The following is a 23,892-nucleotide window of genomic DNA, read 5'->3' as shown; positions in this document are numbered from 1 at the left end:
CCAAAGTCCCCGCCCCAACTCCGCCCGCTCCCTGCCAATATTCCAACTCCTTCCCCAAATCCCAGCCCCTTCCCTGCCTCCTCCCCTGAGCGCGCCATGTTCCCACTCCTCCCCCACCTCCTGGAGCGTGCTAATGCTGCCAAACAGGGAGCTTGGCTGCCGGTGGGTGTGGAGCACCCATAAATTTTTCCCCGTGGGTGCTCCAGCCCCAGGACACGCATGGAGTCCGTACCTATGGGCATGGCCACAGTCTGGGCCTCAGCATATTGGTTGCCCTGGGTGAGGAGTATGGGCGTTGCTAAGTTTGAAAAACAGTCTGTGTTTCAAAGGACAAAGTCACGAGACATTTGAAAATGACCCCACAGTGTCACCCCTCCAGCCAGGCTCACGAACTGTGACTCTTATAAAGCTCTCTAGGACTACAGGATTGTATCCCAGCAGGGTCAGCCCAATCTTGATCCTTCTGAGGGAGACAGCTGAATTCTGTGCACTGTACTGTGGGTTGGTCTTTTGTAGAAGAACATAAGAACAAGGCTCTGTTTGCCATGCATGCACAGTAGTAGTGATAGTAAATATTTATACTACGATGAGTTGGGACTGGGGCCCCGTTGTTCTGGGCAGGGTAAAAAAGCAGAAAAGAGACAATCCCTGCCCTGGGTGATTACAGTCTAAAAATGAAAGAGCCCATGATGCTGTCTGTAAGATTAAGGGTTTTGCCTTGGTGTGCTTTACCAACATTTTCCCTTTCTTCCCTCTTTTCCCTGTTGTGTAGGTGGCTTGTTTGCCTGTTTTTTGTCCTCCAGTCCCCATAGTGACTCCTGTCTGTAGAGCTTGTGCAGTACTTTGGGACATAGGTGCTGCATAAATATGTTGTTTATTACTGACTTTTCCCGATCAGTTTCAGTGTACCTATGGATTTCAGCCTCCCCTTATCCAGCTGATATTCGCTCCCACTCTAAAACTCCTGAATTCCTCCCCTTTAAACTTAAAGATGATGTTAAAAGAGGCCCAGCAGATCTGGTGTCATGATCTGCTGGACACCACCCCAATCACACGTCTTCCACCATCTAACTCAGATTTTGTATCCTCTGGTTACACTCCCATGTATAGAAATCCTCCCACCCCTACTCGTCCTATTAGTGCCCTAATATAAGCAAATGCATATATTTCAGTGTTTGATTAGATAGTTTCTCCAATGTAGGAAAGTGTGTGCATTCTGAAGATGCAATCCTATATATATATATATATATATATGGATGCATTTCTGTATGTGGATGCATTTCTGCCTGTGATGGCAGTTGGCCTCGGGGGGGGGGGGGGGGGCTGCCTGGGTGGAAGGGTTTAGTAACTGGAAAGGAGTGACAGGCTTGCCAGGAAGTGGGGGAAAGTTTGGTAGATTGAGATGGGATTGAGAAATCATCATGGATGGGAGGGGATTGGGTATGTTTAGCAACTGGAATGGGATATCAGATTTGGGACTGCCTTGTACATTAATTTATTTACCATTAATTACATTATTATTGTGGTTAATCAGACATTGACAATGATGTCCAGACAAAAAAGAAAAAAATGGACCCTGACCCCAAGGAACTTAATATTTGTTATTTCACACCCAGCTAAAAAAATCAATAAATCAGGCACTTCAGGTTGGTGTTGGAATTTTGCAAGGTTCACTTTTAAAAGGTGTTGTAGAAGAGCAGAATGTTGAGACATTTGAAGAAGAGGCAGGATAATGTGATTCATGAAAACATGATGACCATTCCAAGGATAGGGGGCAATGTGGAAGAAGGCGTGAAGATCATGGGTAAAATCTTGGCTCCAGTGGCTCCAGGTTTTCACCCTGAAATGGGAGAAAGCAAAAAAAAAGTGAGCAGTTAAGGAGGGAGTCTAGTGAGTTAGAGGGGGAGTAAGAAGAAAAGCGAGAACAGATTTTACTGTGTGCAGAGTTGTGCAGGGGTTTGAAGTTAAGGCTGAGGAGCCTACATTTTGTGCAGATTGTGAGGGGAAGCCAGAGAAGGGATCTGAAGAAAGGAGTGACATGTTAAAGGAATTTAGGCAAGCTTATCCCAGCAGAGGAGATTCATACAGGGAATTCTCAAGGATGAATCAGTAAATCCAAAAGTTAAGATTCTCTTAGGAATGTTTACTTGTTTACAGGTTTCAGAGTAGCAGCCGTGTTAGTCTGTATCCGCAAAAAGAAAAGGAGGACTTGTGGCACCTTAGGGACTAACCAATTTATTTGAGCATAAGCTTTTGTGAGCTACAGTTCACTTCATCGGATGCATTCAGACAGACAGACATCATCTTCCTTTCCAAATGCAGGAATGCATACGATGAAGTGAGCTGTAGCTCACGAAAGCTTATGCTCGAATAAATTGGTTAGTCTCTAAGGTGCCACAAGTCCTCCTTTTCTTTTTACGTGTCTATACTGCAGCCATGAGCTATCAGGCTCTGATCTTATCTGGTATGACAAGCTAAGCAGAAGATTGTGAAGTTCACAGATACTGCACTGTTGGGGGGCCTATAGGTACCTATGCTAGATAGATGGAGTGACCTGATCAGCACTCAGATGTGAGTTCCCTACCCAAAAAAAAAAAAAAAAATCCAGTTGCTGCAGAAAATGATAGTGGTGTTTCATAGGTTGTGTTCTTCTCTCAGTCAATACTGAACCACTGCCCGAGAATACTGGAAGGGGGGAAATATGCTGCAAGAGATATCATCTTTCAGATGAGAAGTTAAAATTGTAAAACCCTAACCACTTGTAGTTCTTAAAATACCCAGGCTAAAATATGTTTCTCTAAGGCCTTGTTTATAGGATTTTGTCTCCCCACCAATTTAGTTGTGCTGGTGTAGGCAAAGCAATGGTGGTTTATCCAATCCTTTTCAGAGCAGATCTGAATGACACAATAATTAAGGCATCTGCTACCACTGCGTGCCTTGTCTATACTAGTGTTCTCACCATTGAAGTGGTTAAATACCTTAAGGGGAAAATATTATATACCTAATAGGGTTATACATTTATTATTTTCTATCCACAGGGGCAAGTAAAACTGTGCTAATACGGTTAGACCATAAACATGGTTAGTTTTGTACCACAGGGAGTACTTTGCAAATACCTGTGTTAGCCAAAACTACCCTCTTTTCCCACCCATCATATGGAGCAAGGTTCAGACACAGTTGCTAAATATAGTTAGGATGTAATTTCTAATTATATACAGCATTGATGGAAATCATATTACAGCCACACATTGTCATAACTGTATTTGAAAACTGTTTAAAAATTATTACAAACCCTAAAAAAGGGCAAAGTCTTAAAGGGAATCCCTTTTACATCTGTGTTCTGTATGACAATGCTTATTGCCCCATGTTACAATAGAAGTAGTAGTAAGAATCCCCAGATATTGGTAAACTCACTGAGGAGGTAAAAATGAACCTGAATAGGAAATCCCTCTGTTTCTTGACTTTGTGTGAGTTTGACTGTGGTTGGACGCCACTTTGGTAGGCCAGTGTGACTGCTATAGCAGAAGGTGAAGTAGACTGATGGGGCAGAATTCCGTAGGAATGAGTTTCCCTTCAGCCGAAGAATTTGGGGGTTATTAGAGAAATGGAAGTTGACTTTTAGAAGGGTTTATCCCTTCAGAAGAGATGTTCCATTTCAAAAGCAAAATTCTGAATAGTCCAGGAATGATAAAATCACCCTTGTTTTTTCTTGTGAACTCCTAGAAGTCATCTATGTTGTATAAATGAGATCATTTGGCCTAATTAGTTCCAAGCTTAATTAGCAGTAATTATCCCAACATGGGAGTAATACCAGAGTAGGAAGTACTGAGTCCTCGATTAGATAGATCTCTAATTGGTGTTACAATATTGTAATTAAAGCATGCTTATATGCCTCTGCCTCAGCAAATGATTTGTTTTATGTCTGATTAAACAGGGAGTCCAGAAGCCTCAAGGAGGCCAGGTCTTCAGCACTGATTGAGATAGTGCATTACCCCTTGTCGTAGGAAAGAAACAATGAATCATGTATACTATAAACACCGTGGGCCAAATAATTCCTTGTGTAATACTACTGAAATTAATGAAATTGTAAGAGAGATAAATTTGGTCTGGAGTGTATAATCTAGATCTGTATAACACCCAGTTAAACACTCATTAGAATGTGCACTCTGGCAATTATACATGCAGATAAATGCAAGTGACTTAATCTGCGTTTGTGGTCACTGTATTGCAGGTGTGAGTTTATTTGATTGCTGTGTGATCTTTAGATTGCACATTCCATTCAAAGTTTGCACGCTGTGGTGCCATGCATCGCAGAATGCACTCTGCTCCTCAGAACTCTGCAAACTTTGAAATTGGTGCAGCTTGATGTGTCATACAGCGCTTAAAAGGGTGCCAACAATTTTATGCCTGGAAATGTACCTACTGTAGTTACAAGTAACACCTGAGATGACTACAACTGAAAGAAATTAACAAACAGGAAAACAAAATTGTTCTCCTTTCTTTCAGCATTGTTACTTTGTGTATAGTCTGTTTCTCCCTTGCTGCAAACACAGCTTGCTGTAAACATCAGAGAAGCAGAAAAACTCATACATTTTAAAAAAGAAATTAAAAAAAATATCAGAAATGGTAATTGTCTGAAATTAGTCAGCTTCAAAGCTTTCAAGTTGTCTGTGTCTCTTTAAGAAACAACCTCCAAGGAACTCTGGAAATGCAATGCTTCATTTCTAATCTCTTTTATTATGCACCAAATTATGGAATGGGTGAGTGCACTTCCTGTTTTGATTCTTTGACATATCCTAGAACTTGTAATCATAGACATGTGGTGGACCCTACTACTCTACACCTGCAGAAAACAACAAATAATGAAGTTGCATTTCTAAACCAGCCTTTATCCAAGGATCTCAAAGTGCTTTACAGTCACTGAAAAATTAAGACTCACAATAACACCCTGGTGTATGATTCCATTTCACAGATGGGGAAATTGAGGCCCAGAGTGGTTAAGTATCTTGTACAACCTTGCATAGCAAGCATCAGGCAGAGCTTGGAATAGAACTGAGATCCTGTGCTTTAATTACAAGACCATCTTTTTACTTAACTGAGAGGAGGGGAAGAAGGAAGGAGGGAGCTGGCTTTAACTTGTACCTGAGGCTTGTAACCATGATTTTAAACAATTTCTAAAGAGAATTACACATTAAAGAGTAGTTTGCATCCACGCTCCTCCTCAAGGTCGCTGTTAGGATGACACTTGTAATACCAAAGGGTAAACTCAGTGTAAATAGTGGTTCCTTCATGCAGATGCTTACATATTTTTCTACTCCTTCCATCCCCCCTTTTTTCACTCTCTTTTTAAACAAGGAAATTAAATGCATAAAAATATGTTAATGCAATGGTAAGGGTAAGAACTTAAATGCCCCAACATCAGGACATTCAAAAGTTAAGGTTCCCACAGCAATATTAACTTGGCCATGTTGCATATGTGCTGTTTTGAATGACTGTTTATGATGTCAAATGGATACTTTAATATATATGTTCAATATGTCTAAATTAAGGTTGCCAGGGATTTTAGGGCTGAATTGTACCTGGAAGGCACAGCTCTGCCCGGTGTTAGGAAGAAACAGAACTGCATTGCCCCAGCAGGATCTGTGGAATAAACTGTGCCGTAGGCAGGCACAACTAGATCTGGCTGGGAATTTGTTAGACTGACTTTCTAATAGAAAATGCAGTTCTGTAAAATGGAAATTTTCTGTGAGAAAAGGTAGTGCAAGGACTGCAGTTGTGCTTGGCTCCTGTGTTGGGGCATGAAGGCAACACCTGGAACCATCCCTTATGAGGGCCAGGTAGATCTGATCCTTAACTTGTACTGTTCTTGGGTTATAAGATTTTTAAATTTTTAAAACCAAATTCTAAAGTGCTTCTTTGGTTTTTACTCTGTCCCCACTTCAAGAAAACTCCATTGTCACCAATGGTGGCTTTGAGTTGACTGCGTAAAAACTGAGCAAAACCTTCAGGATTTGGCCCTTAAGCCTTCATGTTATCTTACATTTTTGTAAAAGTGGATGATCCACAATACAAGGTCAAATCCTGAGGGTCTTACTCAGCCTTTGCTCAGGCCATACTTGCTCTGGGCTTTTTATTGGATGTTTCTCTGAGTAAGGACCTCAGGATCTGGCTCATTTGTCATTTCTTTTTAAGGACAACATGGTTTCCCTCTCTCTCATAATAGGCATTGGATATCTACACACCCTTTATACCAAAGTGCTTAAAGAATGCTGTCATTCATAATAAGTGAAGACCTATAGACTGGTTTTGTGCCATCTGCTGAAATTCATTCTTGTATGTGAGAGAAACTGTGCAGGGACGTGGAAGAGAGGAGAAGAGGAAGAGATTTTTCCATGCAGCACTGAATGGTGTTGCATACTAGATAGAGAAAAGCTGACAAATATCTGAATGTATAGAAAAGACTTCTAACCGAAAGGGAGGAGTTGTGGTTTAGGTTAAAGCCACAAAGGAAGTGAAGGAGGTTACCACTTTCCTGTGTGTGGGTAGATGGTTCTGCTCTTGCTTATCTGAAGGCCTTGCTGCAGCTCGGTCTTCCTCTAGGCCAGTGGTTCCCAAACTTGTTCCGCCGCTTGTGTAGGGAAAGCTCCTGGCGGGCCGGGCCAGTTTGTTTACCTGCCGCGTCTGCATTTTCGGCCGATCATGGCTTCAGTGGCTGCGGTTCGCTGCTCCAGGCCAATGGGAGCTGCTGGAAGCAGTGTGGGCCAAGGGACTTACTGGCCGCTGCTTCCAGCAGCTCCCATTGGCCAGGATCGGCCGAACCTGCAGACGTGGCAGGTAAACAAACCGGTGCGGCCCACAAGGGACTTTCCCTGCACAAGCGGCGGAACAAGTTTGGGAACCATTGCTCTAGGCACATATTCATCACTATATGGCATATAGAGAAACACCAGACTTATGGCTGGGTCCTGCCACGTGTTGAACATCTGCAATGTCCAGTGAAGTCAATGGGAACTGTGAGTTCTCAGTACCTCTTGGAATGAGATTTGTGGTTTAGTTTGCAGCCTCAGATATTTTAAGTTTATTTTTAAGGCCACAGTAGATTTAAAAAAACAGTGGCTTTTTTTTTAAGAAATGCTTTTTTATTTCAGTCATTTAAAAAAATTTAAATTAAATAGGTTTATTTATAAAAATAAATCTGTATTTAAATTAAATTTGAAAAGATGACAACTTATACTAAGGCCTAAATTTACTATAATCTATTACAATAGTTTAAATATTAAGCAGTATGTTTGTTGCCCAAGTTTTTTAAAAAGTCAAACCACAGAACTGGTGGAAGTCACTGGCTAAGCACCCGGAACCAGAGTTTGTTGAAGTGCTAAACCAGTTTTTGACAGCAGTAGCCTCTTCTGCAGGTGCAGCGAGAATATTTTCAGTTCAGTGTATTCAGTTAGTAAGGTTCAATGACTAGTTAATTCAAAGTTAAGATACCAAGTGGAAGTTGGAAAAACAGGAAAGCTTGTGTTCGTCTTCCGATCTATGAATAAAAACCTAAGTCTGAGAGAACAAGATCTACTAAATCTAAAATCTTGAAGGACATGGTGATCAGAAACAATCAGTTCAGTTCACTCACTGCAGATAATACTTCCTTTGTTTAATAAATCAGTTAGTTTTAAGTGTAAAATAGGTTTTGATAAGCTTTTCCCCCCTTATGTATCAAGCACATTTAAGGTAGTTATACTGTATTTAACTAATGAAAAACAATTTTAAAATGCTGTTTTGGTGCATTTTTAATTTAACTCCAATTTCCTTCCAAATACAGCTTGACACAAATCACAAGTAAAAAATTAATCTAATAAATAAGAAATGCATAATTCACATCTAACATTATAAAAATGTAAAACTTAATAATATTAATAAACGTATGTTAAGCTCTATAATTTCTTACACTATATTTATACACATTTATTTATCCTCCTGGTTAATACCAAATGTAAGATTATATTTCCTTGGAAATCAGCATATTTTAATGGTTACCAGCCAATGAGAAGCAACATTTCTTTAGGCAAATAACTAAACTACCAAAGCAAAACAAGATTAAAATTGATTATTTAAATCAAGGTTTCCTGCTTGCTGAGTTCAAATCACCTTGATTAAATCAATCCCCCTGTTTAAAACCCATATATTGCCATTTAGAAACTAGTTCTTCTTGTTCCTTTCCCTGTTGTTGACTTACAGTTAGCATCTCTTTGGAAGAACATAAAGGGCCATATTTGGAAATCAGAGGGATTACCTGGAGTCAAGTTAGCACAGAATTTGTCCTGAAGTTTTGGAATTGTATGCAAGTTGTGTTAAATTTTTCATATCACTTAATTTTGACCACTCTGTCTTGCACTTGGATTATTCCTTCCACCTCTCCTTTCATTGTTATTGAGTTGTGTCTTTATCCTGATGCTAGATTTAGCACTAATCTATTTGTCAAGTCAGTGCTGGTTCTGCCTGGATTTTGATTTCAAATTTCACCTATCCAGTCTGTCTGCTTACTGCAGATTCTGCATAGATTTTAGCTCCCGGTTGTTTGTGGGTGATTGACAGTTTCTGCAGCTATCCCAGCTGTGTCTGGCTGACTTGTTTGTTGATTTAGGGCAGATTCTGAATGAATTTGGGTTCCTGTACTCTGTGTTGCTGATGTTTCCCTTTGGTTTTCACTGTGTGTTTTGTTTTGTTTATGGATCAGAGGCCCTAGTTGCATCTGGCTGAAATGTTTGTTCTGTCATTGTAAGTTCTCATGGATTTCTATAGCTTTGCTCTCAATCACAGTGAGCTAGAGTGTTAGGATGGAGTGGCTGATTGAATCTGGTGTGCTGCAGAAGACATACCAGGAGACAGATGAAAGAATGTAGGATAGTGAACTAAAAGGGAACCAATACTGAGCAACCCCCACCCTCACTCTGAGCACTGGAATGTAAACCAGGCCCCCTAACCCAAGCTCTTAACTGGTTACAGCACTATCACTGACAGTGACTTTATTTTGTGCAACCTGTGCTTTCTGATGATACTGCATTATTGTACAAGAAAAGAGCATTTGAAAGCTATTCCCCGAAGAGCCATTATGTGTTATTGTAGTCCCTAACCTTCCATTAACAGCTCACCCTAACACCTAACCCTGACCTTGGGACGAAGCAGAGGCATTTCACTTACCAGGTGTGAAATCAGATTTTGCCATGTGGGGATTATTGCTCTATCAGGTGTGTTACATTATCTGGTGTTTTAAAAATGGCTTTGTTGGAAGTACAAGATACCATTAAAGATTTATGTGTGGTGAATGTGTCCTTTTTTTGCAGCGTGTTTCCTTTAAGATACCTTCACAGTATTGATTTTGAGAAGAATGTTCCCTGTGTTTTAAAACTTTTCCTTCGCCTATGGATTTCCAGTATTATCAACTGAACTTGTGTACAGTTTCTACCCTGGCCTATACTGTAAAGCTAGAGTACCTCACTGGTGGTCTCTAGGGACCCACTTTTTAGGTTAAAAAGACTGTTAGCTCTTCATGTTCATTCAGTCCTGGACTTCCCCCAGTGTTACTCCCTTCTCACTCCAAAAGATGCCTTGTCATCTAGCTAGGGCTGTGGGTCCACTTGCAAAGTCTGCCAATGGATCCAAAATCTGAGCTGGGTAGACCCTGTGTCCTGCCATCTCTTAGAATGAGAGAAGTCATCTCAGCATGTGCATTTGTTCTTGAGCTTCCTCCTGCACCACCACTTCAGGAATCCTGACATCCCTATAATGTTTCTCTGAAAGGCGAGGTTTAAAGGGTTGAAACACAGTTTCATAGTCAGACCTAGCAATTTGAGTCAGTTAAGACCAGGATGGAGATGAAACTAAGAGATCTTGGTACCAGCAGGTCATCTTTGGCCCCACAGTCACGAACAGTGGACAGTTACGAGATACAGCTCTTTGCAGGGCCGAGGATTTGAGAGTCATGCTCAAATAAATTGGTTAGTCTCTAAGGTGACACAAGTACTCCTTTTCTTTCTGTTGAATCTAGGGCTGTGTCTACACTGCCACTTTCAGCGCTAAAACTTTAGTTGTTCAGGGATGTGAAAAAACACCCCCTGAGCGACAAAAGTTTTAGTGCTGAAAAGCTCCAGTATAGACAGCGCTTTATTGTCGGGAGCCGGATTCCCGGTGATAAAGCTAGCACTGCTCGTTCGCGGTGGTTATTTTTCATCACCGGGAGAGCTCTCCCCTGGGGATAAAGCGTGACTACACGGCCCACATCACAGTGCTGTAATGTGAGCAGTGTAGACATACACTAGGATGCCAGGAGTCCTGCTTTCATCAAGGAGAACCCTTGGGCAGCAATTCCAGGGTCAGCATTCATTCACCCATTCCTCAGCCCGAGGACGGCAGACTGTGAGGGGGGCAGGGTTCTATCTATAGCTGGAAGAGCTGTTGGTTAGTGAACTACAGATTTGAGTTCAATTTCTCATTGATGGATCATACGTGTAGTATATTGAAATCCTACATTCAGTTCCAGATGCCAAAGCACCTGGACTATGGTAACTGAACCTAATTTACTATAGCCTTTGGTCCCCAGAAAGTGCAACTCCATTGAAGTCAGAGGAGTTGTGCCTGTTTATGCCAGTGGTGAAGCTGGGCCTTTGACTGTCCCTGTAATTCTTCCAAAATGCAGAAGAGACTCCCGTCAAGTCATGTCATATGATTTTTCAGTCACCTTACATGCAAAATAAGGAGTCAATGAAAGAAACAGCAGTCCTCTTTGGAGAGTACTTTATAGGAGTGGTTCAAATAACAGCTTGCAAAACATAGTTTTTAATGGAGGGGAAGACATAATACCAGTTAAAAGCAGAAATTACCAGGTCCCAGAGTGTCATAATGAGTCACTGCTTTTCCTTCCCTACATGCGGAGTCCCACAGTAGGTCTCAGTCCTAGCTCCACTCCTGTTTAACATCTTTCTATGGAAAATCTTTAGGAGACATTATAAGATGCCGTGGATTGTGATGCCAGCAACATGCATTCAGCACAGAGCGTGCAGTCTTCCGAATTGCAGGGAGGAAATCATAACTTGAATAAAGAACATAACTGAGCCCAGGAAACTGCCACCACTTTTCCCTCAGCTGAAGGCATCTGCACACTGGCAATTAAATATTGTTTGCAGGTGCTGGGTCATGCTGGCCTCCTTGCTGATGTTAGATACTCAAAGAAGAGCAATCATCAGCTCTGGCTAGCAAAATGGCTCAGTCTTTTCTGTTCAGAAGATGAGTTAGCCACAGCACTTGAAGCATTCCTCACCTCTAGGCCTGACTATTCTCATTCACTTTGCCTGTGTTTTAGATTGGAAGGATACAAAAGGCTACAGCTGATATATAGTGCAGCAGCCTGTCTCTTAAACCAGACAAGCCAAAGAGAGCATATCACCTCAGTGCTTCATGACCTGTGCTGGCCCCCTGTGCATTACCAGCTCCAGTCTTAAATGCTTGTTCTGGTCTATGATATCCTAGATGTGATAGGAATATACTATCTCAAGGACTGCCTTTCCTTCTGACAAGAATAGGACTGTTCCTGATCTGCTTTGGGAGGGTGTACAAGTCCTACCCTTGTCAGAAAGAGAAGCAGGCCTTGAGATAGTAGGTGCTTATCCTATCTAGGACCTTGTAGATAAGAACAAGCACTTTGGTTTGGATCTGGTAAGCCACAGCAGAAGAAACACCATAGCATGCTCTGAAACATAAGACAATGAATAAAACAAAGAGCGAGGTGGAAATGCTTATGGATGGAGCTTTTTGTTTTATATAGCCCTGATACAGCACCTAAATATCACAGTGAGTCGTGCTTTAGAAATTCATTTAATTTAATTAAATATTTTCAAAATTAAAAAAAAAGCAGCTGTCCATTCACTCTAGGCTCCCTTGACATTGTTTAATCTACAAATACTGAAAATTCCTTAATTATAACTTCAGCAACTCCATTAAACCCCCAACCAGCAAACATAGACAAATTAAAGATTGAACCATCCTTCTCTCACTCCTAACCACCCACATAAGCTTCCCCCCTCTTCATAATGTGGAGAAGAAAACTGAGCTTTCCAGCGTGCCGTAATGATAATCAAAAGCAAGCTATTTTGGATTAAACGGGGGAGCAAGTTCTGAAATCAAGGGGACTTCACCTAGAAGGACCTGCCAGCAGCGTTCTCTTATACCAAGTGGGTGCCAGTTTAAATGCTTCTGCTGATGGCAACTGCAGCAATGTGGCAAGGTGAGAGATGTGGTCTCTCCAGTAGGCAGGTCCCTGGCCACTTAGGGCTTTATATGTCAAGTGAAACATGTTAAAATCTACCTGGAAGCCAACAGTCAGCCAGTGCAGATCCTGGAGCACCAGGGTAAAAATGCTCACGGTAGGATACATGGCTTTTGAAGTGGGCTGCTGAATTCTGCACCAGCTTCAGTTTATGAATGGATTTAAAGTGCAGTGCCATGTAGAAAATATTGCAGTATTCTCATCCTTAGATGACAGAGGCATAAATGACAGTTGTCAGATCTGCGTTGGAGAGGGACTATCACTACTTCTTGGCCATATGTAAGTTTTTAAAAACCAGCGTCCTGACATTGCTGCTACCTGATCCTTTAGTAACATCTGGGAATCTAACCAGACCCCTAAGTCTGAACAAAAGCCAAACACACATCCCCAGTCAAAGAAACAGATGTTATCTTCAACTAGATTATATTCGCTACATCTTCTGGTAGTTTCCCACAATCAGGATTGCTTCAGACTTGTCTGGATTGAACTCCAGCCAACTAGCTCTCATCCATGTCGCAGTCTCGACCAAGCAACTGCCAGTCGATAAATTAAAGAGAGAGAGTGAGAAGAGGGAGTATTGAATGGACTGGGATGGCTGCTTTATAGAAGAGGCTAGCATTGGGTAGTAAATTATAGGGATACGGGGAAGAATAGAGGCTGTGACATTAAAGACAGATGTTATTGAAGCACACAGAGAACAGAATTAGTGGATAGAGGGTTGAGTACTATAGTTAGAAATAGTCATGGATATGTGATGTGTAAGGAGAATAAGTGTACTTCAAGAACCAGTGGGAGATGAGAGTACTTCAAGCACCTTTAGGGAGCTGAGTGGCAAACTGCAGTCCAGTTCGTGCTCCAAGAACATCTGCGACCCTGTGAAATGTTGGAAAGTAAAATGTTGCAGTAACAGTGAATAAAATTTAGATCTCATCTATCTGAGCAGGAGTATCTCAAGGTGAAATAACAGAAGGAGAGGAGGCGGGAATATTGATTTCTGCCTCACAAAACAGACAACAACGCCTACGTTTTCATGGCAGGCATTTAACCATGTGACTCCCATTCACTTTAATGGACCAGTCTGGATTACAGTAAGGCATTGGTTTTTCCTTCATGTACAATATAAAGAGGAAATCATGCTGAAGTTATTTTTATTTTATTATAGCATTGCAGTAGAGTTGTTGAGCCAAATTCCACCCTTGGAGGCTTGTGCACAACTCCCGTTTATTTCAGAGGGAGGTACAGTCTGTGGGCCTCATTCATCAATGCCTTTGGGCCAGGATGCAGGGTTGCACCCTAGAGTACAACCCCAGCTCAGAGGGCTTTCCCCAGAAGCCAAGGGTTCTGGGGTAGCCAGGTGCAAGTTGGGGTAGCACCAGAGGCCAAAGGACCCCTGGCAGCCCAAGAAGTGTGTTCTGTATTAATGCTGGGACAATTTCTCTTGTTTATTTCTATTTGAGGACAGAATTGAGCCTCCTATAGTTATTACTGCTGAGTAGGATACTTATTCATCCACAAAGAGATTACCAGAGGATTGCACAGAATGGACTACCATAGTTGTAAACCTCCAGTAATGGAGATGCCATGTAAGAAAAAGGACACTTCTACTGAAAACTCTTTCCTTCAGCTGTTCATAATAATCTCAGAAATATTCCTTCTGTGCTGAAATTTAATTTGCTTTGTGTCAGGCCAGGGAAATACAGGGGTGTATATCAGGGCAATTGACAGGCTTTTTGATGGGTGCAGCAAGGGTGGTTTGGTGTTGGGATTGTTGTCATGGACTAGGCATGTGGTATAGTTGGATAGAGGCAGGATGTGGTTAGCTGGCAACTTGCGGGGCTGTGGGAGAATATTTTTTTTAAAAAAATCAAGGGCATTAAATAATAATAATAATAATAAAAGTCTAAGATTATAGTGTATCTTAAATGTAGAGTCCTGTGCGGACACAAAACTTATATCCGCGGATATCCATGGAGCCGCAGGGCTCTAGCGACAACGAGCGAGACCAGCAGGGCTATGGCCAGCAACTGGGCCAGGAACTGCAGTGGCGAAAGCAGCAGAATGTTGGGCCGCCACTCGCAGGAGCCAGCGCCCAGCCTGGGCAGCTCCTCCATGTGCTGCCCCGAGCCCTGCCCACTAGGGTGGGCAACAGGCTCACTGGCAGCTGTCCATAGTCACTCTGGTGTGTGCAGCTGCTTGCAAGCTCCTGGACAGGAGTTTAGTCCAACCGGTGGTATGCGACATGCTGCTGCTCTTGCCGCGGCAGTTATTGTCCCAGTCGAGGGCCATGGCCCTGCTGGTCTCGCTCGTTGTCGCAAGATCTCTGCAGCTCCGTGGATATCCGCATCTGCGGATAGAAAGTTTGTATCCATGCAGGACTCTACTTAAATGCACAAAAGTCAGGAGATTCTGAAGCCAAGTTCCCATGGCTTGTCCACATCTAACTGCGTGTGTAAACAAATACCTTACATAGAGTATGTCCAGTGTAGCTGAGTTAACATTCCTGTGCAAACTTCAACTTTTGAATGTTCTAACTTTTGTACATTCAAGTTCTCAACCTTAATTTTGCATGAATGTAAGTTATTCCATGTGTTTCATAAGCATATATTTTTCCATATTATGTTTATCTGATTTTCCTTCTGGTTTAATATATCTTCTTCTTTTTAACATGGGAGATAATGTTGAATTTTTATCTATATTGCTAGCTAAAGTTTGCAGTGTACCTGCTTAGTAACTGCCAGGGATGCTTTCTTTATAAGATGAGGGTTTCCTACAGCTGCATTTTTATAATGGATCAGGGTGGTTTTGTCTGTTTGATGTCTGGATCTGGTTAATATCTTGAAAGGGGCAGATCAGGCCTCTGTGATGCTGGAGATCAGACTAGATTATCACAATGGTCCTTCTGGATTTGGAATCTATGAATCAGAAATGTAGGCACCAATCCTGCTAAATGCTCAACGAAGTCAGACCACTGCTTCTGCACAGAACACCATTTATTTCAGGGGGGTTCCCTGTAGGCATAGGGAGTTCCAGAATTGTAGAGAAGTTTTCAGGATTGGAGACCTCACAACTTTAAAATAGTTTCAGGTACTAAAACTACCTCTGAGTTCCCCTGCCAATTTTTACAATCTTTACAATAACGTTCTAATATTAACAATGTATTTCGCTCTCCTGTGGCCATATGAAGTTCCACACGAACAAGGGAAACTCAGTGGGCCTATTCACCTGAGTAAAGTCAAGCATGTGCTTAAATGTTTGCAGTAAGAGGGCATACCTGATTTTGCTAGAGGCACAATGAGGCTGACTGGACACACAATGCTGTCAAGTGCAGAAAGTAACCAAACTGGAAAAAATAGCAAAAAATATAACCTGTTATAGTAATCTTAGGAATTACTAGTAGCAGTAATCTCTAAAACATTTTTTTCAGATAGAAGAGTAGGCTTTAAATTAACAGCGGACCTTTAACTGCCTCTTTCACACTTTCCTGTTTTAGACTGTCAGCCTGCAGTGAGCTCCATGCAGAGCTCATTGCAGTATTATGGCTTTAATCACCTTGGTTTCTTATAGAATTTATTGTTACCTCTCTGGAAGGCTCATTATAACACACAGCCACGTAAAACGTAAACGTTGGAGGAGAAAAAGTCAGTGTCTGATTCTGTTGCATGCACCTTGTTCAATAACTTAAACTTGAGCAAAGTGAGGTGGGGGAGGGAATACCCAAAAAAGCCTCCTGGCAATTGGAATTCTCCATTCACAACAGTGAGAGCATTTTACACCCACTTTGCACAAGTGTACTCAGGACTGCATAAGGTGCAAGGAAGTGGAGATTAGATTCTTAAGTAGTGTGTAGTGCTTCAGTGCTCTAAGGGTACGTCTACACAGCACTTACACACCTGCAGCTGGCCTGTACCTGCTGACTCGGGCTTGCGGGGCTTGGGCTATGGGGTTGTTTAATTGCAGGGTAGACATTTAGGCGCAGGCTGGAGCCCAGTCTCTAGGACTCCCCCCCTCTCAGGGTTCTAGAGCATGGGCTCCAGTCTGAGTCCGAATGTTTACACCGCAATTTTACAGTCCCATAGCCCAAGCCTTGTCAGACCGAGTCAGCTGGCACGGGCCAGCTGTGGGTGTGTAATTGCTGTGTAGATGTACCCTAAAGGTATAACCATTTTCAAAGAGGGAAATTGTAGTTCAACAGATAGAACATATGTGGCATAATTTTAATAGAAAGTTGTTAGAGGTAAAATGGTCTAGAATCTGAAAAGGGTAGGAAGTGTTTTATCTGCCCCCATTCTGCTCCTGTTGAAGTCAATGGTAGTGTCCTTTGACTTGAGTGGGATTGGGGCCCAAAGCGCTGCTAATGCCATAATTATATCATTTAAGTGTAAGGAAGACCTGTGATGATCTGTATGGTAACTGTTTGTAAATAATGAGTTCTTAATGGTGACTGCCTGTCTCTACTCTGGGAATAATGGTCAGTCCACTGTAAAGAAAAGGAAACAGAATAATTTTAGGACTGAAGCAGTATGGCTCTGAGTCGCCTGAAGGGCCTGATCCACTTGTTCTCAAGCAAAACTTGTTTTATTTGGAACAGCAATGTGTGTCTACAGTGGTGGAGGACATTTGACTGGAGTTGATGACAGATGGACAGGGGCTACTATATAATTTTAAAAGAGATTAACAGCCCATGTGCTGACACTTACTTATGCTGTTAATTGTATTTGCCTGAGTAGCCCCATTGAATTCAATGGTTCTATACTTATGTGTGCAAATTAAGTACCTGTGTACGTTTTTGCAGGATTGGGGGCTAAAAGAATGAAAGTAGCAATCATGGTATGCAAAGCTCTGAACCATATATAGAAAGCAGAACATAAATGTATTGAGCTGGTAGGCGTGTGAACCACTACTGTTATGTGGATAGAATTGGGGCTCCTCAGCTGTGTATCATAGCTCAAATTGTAGAGGATTGTGCTTTTGAGCAGAAAGATTGAGTTGTATGCCTGTTGCTGCCATGAAGTTCTAAGACCATGGTGTGCAGTGTGGTGACAGCCGTGATGTTCTGGGTGTTCTTGGATTTGTTTTAATACTGTAAAGAACCAGGAGAGTTGGATTATTTGCAACAGCTTGTAAGAACGTAAATGGGGAGGGGAAGGCCTCCTTGAGTGTTGTGTAGTTGCTGACAATCTCTAAAGCCTTGAATGGTCTGGGATTTGGCCACCTGAGAGGCTGCCTTTCCACCTTACAACCTGTCAGAGCTATTAAAATCAGCAGGGAGGCTTTTGTTGTCAGTTCCCATGGTGAAACTCTTCAAGGCCAACAGTAGGGATTTCTTAGCTGAGAACTTCTGCCTTGGGAATTCACTCTGGTTGGTATTTTACTGTAGACAATTCCCAGAGAGGATAGGGCAAAGTACCAACTTAACTCTAAGGGCTTGGCTACACTTACATTTTATAGCACTCGAACTTGCTGGCTCAGGGGTGTGAAAAATCACCCCCCTGAGCGCAGCAAGTCAGAGCGCTTTAAAGCGCTAGTGTAAACAGGCTCCGAATGCTAGGAACCGTGCTCCCAGCGCTCGGAGCTAATCCCCTCAGGGAAGTGGATTGCTAGGAGCGCTGGGAGAGCTCTTTCCCAGTGCTCGTGAGTGACCACACTCGCACTTCAAAGTGCTGCCGTGGGAGCGCTCCCACGACAGCACTTTGAAGTTTCCAGTGTAGCCGTGCCCTAAGAGTAAAGTAAAATGTTCTGATAACTGATTTCAAGAGTCCTCCAAAGAGAGGAAGGAATAGACAGAAGGTGAGATGGGAGGAGAAAAAAAGAAAGGATGGTGGCTTGATGGGGTTATTTGAGACTGAAGGAATGATTCGCCATTGCCTTGCAACTTGGCCAGTAATTTTTGCCTGTATGACATGGTAGCTTTCTGATCTAGTAGTGTTTTACACCCATTTCATACACAAGGGGCAAGGCAGTGGAGAACCATGCATAGAAAGGTACACCTGTTAACCTGTTGCTAATTTTGTGTTTGTCACGATTAAACTGTAAGGCTGGGATTTTCAAAGGCACCTAAATGGAATGGAAACTGGGTGCCTGACTCCCTCCAGCACTTTTTAAAATCCCAGCCTAAACTGCTTGGTCTCTTAAGGAGACCACGATTGAGTCCATGATGTCAGTAGGAACTGGGATTGGGCCCTATATGTGAATCACCAGTGATGCACTTCTATTCCTTGTTTATTACAGTAGCACTTGAAAGTCCCAACCACAGTGGGGCTCCATATTATTGAGTACACACATGCAGTGAGAGAGAGGCCCTGCCTCCGAAAAGTAGGGCTGTTAATCACGCTGTTAAATAATAATAGAATACCATTTATTTAAATACTTTTGGATGTTTTCTACATTTTCAAATATATTGATTTCAATTACAACACAGAATACAAAGTGTACAGTGCTCACTTTATATTTTTTATTACAAATATTTACACTGTAAAAAACAAAAGAAATAATATTTTTCAATTCACCTAATACAAGTACTGTAGTGCAATCTCTTTTTCATTAAAGTTACAAATGTAGAATTATGTAAAAAAAACAAAACTGCATTCAAAAACAAAACAATGTAAAACTTTAGAGCCTACAAGTCTACTCAGTCTTACTTCTTGTTCAGCCAAGCACTCAGAAAAACAAGTTTGTTTACATTTGCAGATCATGCTGCCCACTTCTTGTTTAGAATGTTACCTGAAAGTGAGAACAGGTGCTCGCGTAACACTGTTGTAGCCGGTGTCGCAAGATATTTATGTGCCAGATGTGCTAAAGATTCATATGTCCCTTCATGCTTCAACCACCATTCCAGAGGACGTGTCCATGCTGATGACGAGTTCTGCTCAATAACGATCCAAAGCAGTGTGGCTTGATGCATGCTCATTTTCATCATTTGAGTCAGATGCCACCAGCAGAAGGTTGATTTTGGGGGGGGGGGGGGGGGGGGTTCGGGTTCTGTAGTTTCTGCATCGGAGTATTGCTATTTTAAGACTTCTGAAAGCATGTTCCACACCTCGTCCCTGTCAGATTTTGGAAAGCACTTCAGATTCTTAAAGCTTGGGTCAAGTACTGTAGCTATCTTTAGAAATCTCACATTGGTACTTTCTTTGCGTTTTGTCAAATCTTCAGTGAAAGTGTTCTTAAAATGAACAACATGTGCTGGGTCATCATCCAAGATTGACTTAATATGAAATATATGGCAGAATGTGGATAAAACAGAGAAGGAGACATACAATTCTCCCCCAAGGAGTTCAGTCACAAATTATTTAATGCATTTTTTTTTTAAAGAGTGTCATCAGCATGGAAGCTTGTCCTCTGGAATGGTGGCCAAAGCATGAAGGGGCATACAAATGTTTAGAATATCTGACATGTAAATACATTGCAATGCCGTCTACAAAAGTGCCATGCGAATGCTTGTTCTCACTTTCAGGTGACATTGTATATAAGAAGCGGTCAGCATTATGTCCTGTAAATGCAAACAAACTTGTTTCTCTTAGCAATTGGCTGAACAAGAAGTAGGACTGAGTAGACTTGTTGGCTCTGAAGTTTTACAGTGTTTTGTTTTTGAGTGCAGTTCTGTACCAAAAAAGATCTACATTTGTAAGTTGCACTTTCAGGACAAAGAGATTGCACTATAGTACTTGTATGAGGTGAATTGAAAAATACTATTTCTTATTTTTACTGTGCAAATATTTGTAATAAAAATAAAGTGAGCACTGTACACTTTGCATTCTGTGTTGTAACTGAAATCAATATATTGAAAATGTAGAAAACATCCAAATATTTAATAAATTTCAATTGGTATTCTCTTGTTTAACAGTGCAATTAAAACTGCGATTAATCACAATTAATTTTTTAAAATCGCGATTAATTTTTTGAGTTAATCGCATTATTTAACTGCGATTAATCAACAGCCCTAACAAAAAGATTTCAATTTATGCTGTGCTTTAAGGGGAAGAAAATTGTGGTATGTCTGGAGGAGGAGGGATTGTGGACATTAATTTAAAAAAACAACAACTATGATAAATGCTGAAATAGGCAAGGTTTAAAAGTTGGTACCGATTAGGGTGGGTAAAGAAGCAGAGATTAGTTCAGGAGGAGAAAGTCTTCGACTACACTAGACTGATCTTTAAAAAGTGTTCGACTACTGCTACCACCAATGGAGCTGCTTTGGTAGTAGCCACAGTGGGACACTGTAGGTAAAAAAGACTCATATAGGCTACCCCTCTGAGTTCAGCCTTGTGGGCTGGAAATGGAAAACTACAACTGCAAAGAGTTAATGTAGTGCCTGCTTTTAGCCTTCTCAAGAGGTGGGGGAGGGGTAAGTGAAGGGGAAGAAATTCCCAATAGATAACTGTGTGGGAGGGAACAAGGAGGTAACAACATCTTAAGAATAAGGGATGGAGAGGGAAAATATAACTACCACTTGTCTACGTGGGGAAATTGACTGTTATAGCTATAGTGGAATTATACTACTGAAGCTATACTGGTATAATTCTCCATGTGGACACTGTTCCAGACTAAGTGCCTTTATTCCAGTATAATTATGTTGCTTCCACAGAGCAGGGATTTATTTTAAGGGTGGGGAGCGGATAGGAAAAGGGATGGTGTCATTTGAAGAGTGAGGAAGGGAGAGAATGCTACATTTCAATACACTAACTTTATTGGCATGACAATCTATCTAAATGTTGCAAAAGTGTGACAATGCCAAAATTTGGATTTCTCTCAGTGATAAATGCAATATATCCACTGTGGTTAGTGCTCGTCTCATGATGTACAGGATTAAATATTTTGTGGGAGTGGTGGAGGGAAGGTAGTGTTTTGGGAGAAGAGGTGAGTCTTTATGAGAATCTGTATCTTTCTCAAAATGATCCACAGAATGGAAGAAGGGGGGAACCACTGCAAACCCTAAAACACTGGCCGCAAGAGGGTTTCAAGTTGCATTAGCATTTAACCCCCAAAACATCAAGCATTTGCTCAGGATGGGGCTTTCCAGCACTTTTGGGGTTGATAGGTTGTGCTTATTTGTCATTCTTGTCCATTCCTTCTTATCTAGTTGTGGACTGTTGCACAACCTAGTGCATTCTTCCTCATGCTAAGGTCTAGGAATCCATTGCAATGGGTGCAAAGCCTGCTAGGGGCAGACCCAGACCTGCCAGTTACTGGCTGCGTGGGAATACCCCCTTCTGAAATTTTCTCTCCCTCCTTGCTGCAGAGCTTGTCTGAGGGAGACTCAAAATGTGGTATCATATTACTGACTAACTCTTTGGTTCAATAACATGTCAATTCCCAGCAATGTCCCAGGGCTTCATTTGCCTTTTTGGGTGAATGTCCCATTAGCTCTGCTTCCCTGGTGAGGTGTTTGCAGCGGCTGACGCCCCTGCAGGCTTCAAGGAGCCAGCTAGGCTGAGAAAGCCAGAGGGTAAAGGGAGGGGCCAGTCTCCTGCTCTCCTCTCCCCTCCTCCCCCACTTTATCTAGCATCTCACTGGGGAGCTTGCCCAGCTCTGTGGGCAGATAACAATTTCCCTCTCACAAATTAGCTAGGGTGGGATTACCTCTGCCTCCCTTCCTTGGGCAGGAAAGGACAGATGAGCCAGGTAGGATTGGAGGGAGTGGAGGTGAGGGGGGAGACACTCTGCTGGGCAAGATGCAACCCAGGACAGGTTGACTCACCTTTATCCCTTCTCCTGCCAGGAAGGAGGCAGGCAGTATTGGGAATAAAATGGCTGGAGGGGAGGCAGTGCCCCTATCTCTGTGATGGGAGTGAAGCCAGACAGGCAGCGTGCCAAGTGGAAGATCATTCCTGAGTCCCAGTAGCTCATACCTGCAGCGATGCCTCTGATTGCGGAACTCAGCTACCTCTTCCTTCTCTGCTTCCCTCTGAGTCACGAATGGAGGGTACTGGACGAAGCATGGACACTGGCAGCGCCAGAGTGCGTGATAGGAGGCTGAGCTCAAAGGTCATCTCCCTCCCCCTGGAATTCTCTTCTCATATCCTCTGCTGAGGCCTCCAGGAGAAATCAGACACATATGGACCCTATCCAGTAAAAAGTAGACCCTCTGTGAAGTCCATTCTTGAACCCTAGAAGAAGCTCCCGTTGGGCTCACAAGACAATAAATCTGGCCTCTGTGAGGGCAGGGTGATCACTATTGAATTGAAATATTTTGGGGGTAAAGACTGAGCCCACTTTCACCCCCTCTACTGAAGCATGATCATAGGGACAAACATCCAAAGGGGAAATATAAATAAGTATTTGTTTGTATTCTCACCTTTATGGATGCAGCATGGTGCATAATCCTCAGTGCTTGGCTCCCCTGCTCACTGTGTCACAGAAACAAAAATCCAATTCTTAGGGCAACCTACTGAGAATGCTGATCTCATGTACACGTGTGTCAGTGATCCAGAGTTCATGTGAGTCCTACCCCCTAATTCCTGTTATCCCCTCTGGATCTCATCCTAGCACATCTGTTGCGAGGTCCAGTGCCTGTTATCTGTTGTCCGTTCCCTCAACTGGTAAATGCAGAGAACCAGACTTTTTTGAAGGGGTCCATCCATTAGTTAACCAGGCAGCGTGATTCATATGTCAGAAGCTAGCAGGGGATCATGGAGAGGGCTCGTTGAGGACGTGATTCAATGCGGGGAATAGGTACCAAAAAGAGATCCATCCGCTGGCTGGAACACAGTGATTTATGGAGCTCTTGAAGCACTCTTCCTTCCATGTGTAACGGATCTATTCTGGTCTTGACAGTCAGCATGTCTAACGGGGCTTTAATAAATAAACTAGAAAGAACACATCAGCCCAACCCCAAGAATGAAAATCAACTTCTGTCCTGGGCAGAGCAGAGTTTCCCGTCTCTGTGTGCACAGCCCGTCGAGGGGAAGATGAAACTGTACTTTCCCCCTTCAAATAATAGTTATCGCCACCTGTGATTTCGGAAAACAGATGAGAATCATCCTGGCTGTGGAAGTTATTGCAAGCGGAGGAAACTTCAGGAGGCAGGGCATGCTCCCGCTGCCCATGACTGACAGGTCTGGCTCTGCCCCCAGGTTCAGGCAGGCTGGAGTATCCATTGTAACAGGTTCTGTGCGGACCTTCGTATTTCTAAGGAAGGCCCCGTTTCAGGTGAGCGCGGACACAGTCTCCTGGATCTCGGCCCCCGTTGCCCTTGTGCCCCCGGCGCCGGGGCAGCGCTGGGGGTGGGAGGCTGAGGGACTGTTGACAATTTGCTGCCCGAGACAATTGATCGCACCCCAGGGTGGTGGGCGCCGCCTCCCTGCCACAGCGGCGGGGGGCAGGCTCGCTCCGAGCGGGGGAGCGGCGCCGTGCTGCGTTGTGCCCCCCCCCGCCCCCGCCCGGGGTCAGTGGGGCCGGGCTGGGAGCGCCCCGCTTCCCTGGGGCCGGGCGCCCGCTCGCCTCGGCGCTGCCCGGCGGCTCCCGGGGCGGCCGCGTTCTGGGCAGGGCTGGGGCAGCTCCGGGCGCAGCGTGGCCGGGGCCTGCTGGGGCTTTGCAGGGGGCGGCGCGGGGAGCCCCCGGGGGGAGGCCGGGCC

The 23,892-nt window shown here is 43.1% G+C and overlaps 1 protein-coding gene and 1 long non-coding RNA gene across 5 annotated transcripts in view; one reads left to right on the top strand and one right to left on the bottom strand.

Moving 5' to 3' along the window:
* Positions 1-23,892, top strand: part of LOC142068368 (uncharacterized) — a 60,446-nt gene that overhangs the window by 12,512 nt on the left and 24,042 nt on the right. The window contains exon 1 of one of the 2 annotated variants that reach the window (XM_075117875.1): positions 23,380-23,467. The exons of the other annotated variant lie outside the window; for it this stretch is intronic. The gene's annotated coding sequence lies outside the window, so the exon portion shown is untranslated. Of the gene's footprint in view, positions 1-23,379; positions 23,468-23,892 lie in introns of those variants that run through there. 2 annotated transcript variants of the gene reach the window in all.
* Positions 1,499-23,317, bottom strand: LOC125644769 (uncharacterized). Of its 3 annotated transcripts, XR_007359121.2 has the most exons (5): positions 22,614-23,317; positions 22,168-22,380; positions 15,591-15,659; positions 13,134-13,192; positions 1,499-1,840 (listed from the first exon to the last, which is right to left on the bottom strand). It is a non-coding gene; the product is annotated as an uncharacterized LOC125644769 (long non-coding RNA). The 3 variants fall into 3 exon arrangements; XR_007359120.2 differs by lacking the exon at positions 1,499-1,840 and having other exon boundaries at positions 10,805-13,192; XR_012664362.1 differs by lacking the exons at positions 1,499-1,840; positions 15,591-15,659 and having other exon boundaries at positions 10,805-13,192.

Source organism: Caretta caretta, chromosome 1, assembly GCF_965140235.1.
Source record: "Caretta caretta isolate rCarCar2 chromosome 1, rCarCar1.hap1, whole genome shotgun sequence".
In the NCBI taxonomy this organism is placed as follows: domain Eukaryota; kingdom Metazoa; phylum Chordata; order Testudines; family Cheloniidae; genus Caretta; species Caretta caretta.
Note: the sequence above shows the minus strand (reverse complement) of the source record. Positions and strands in the feature narration are given on the sequence as shown.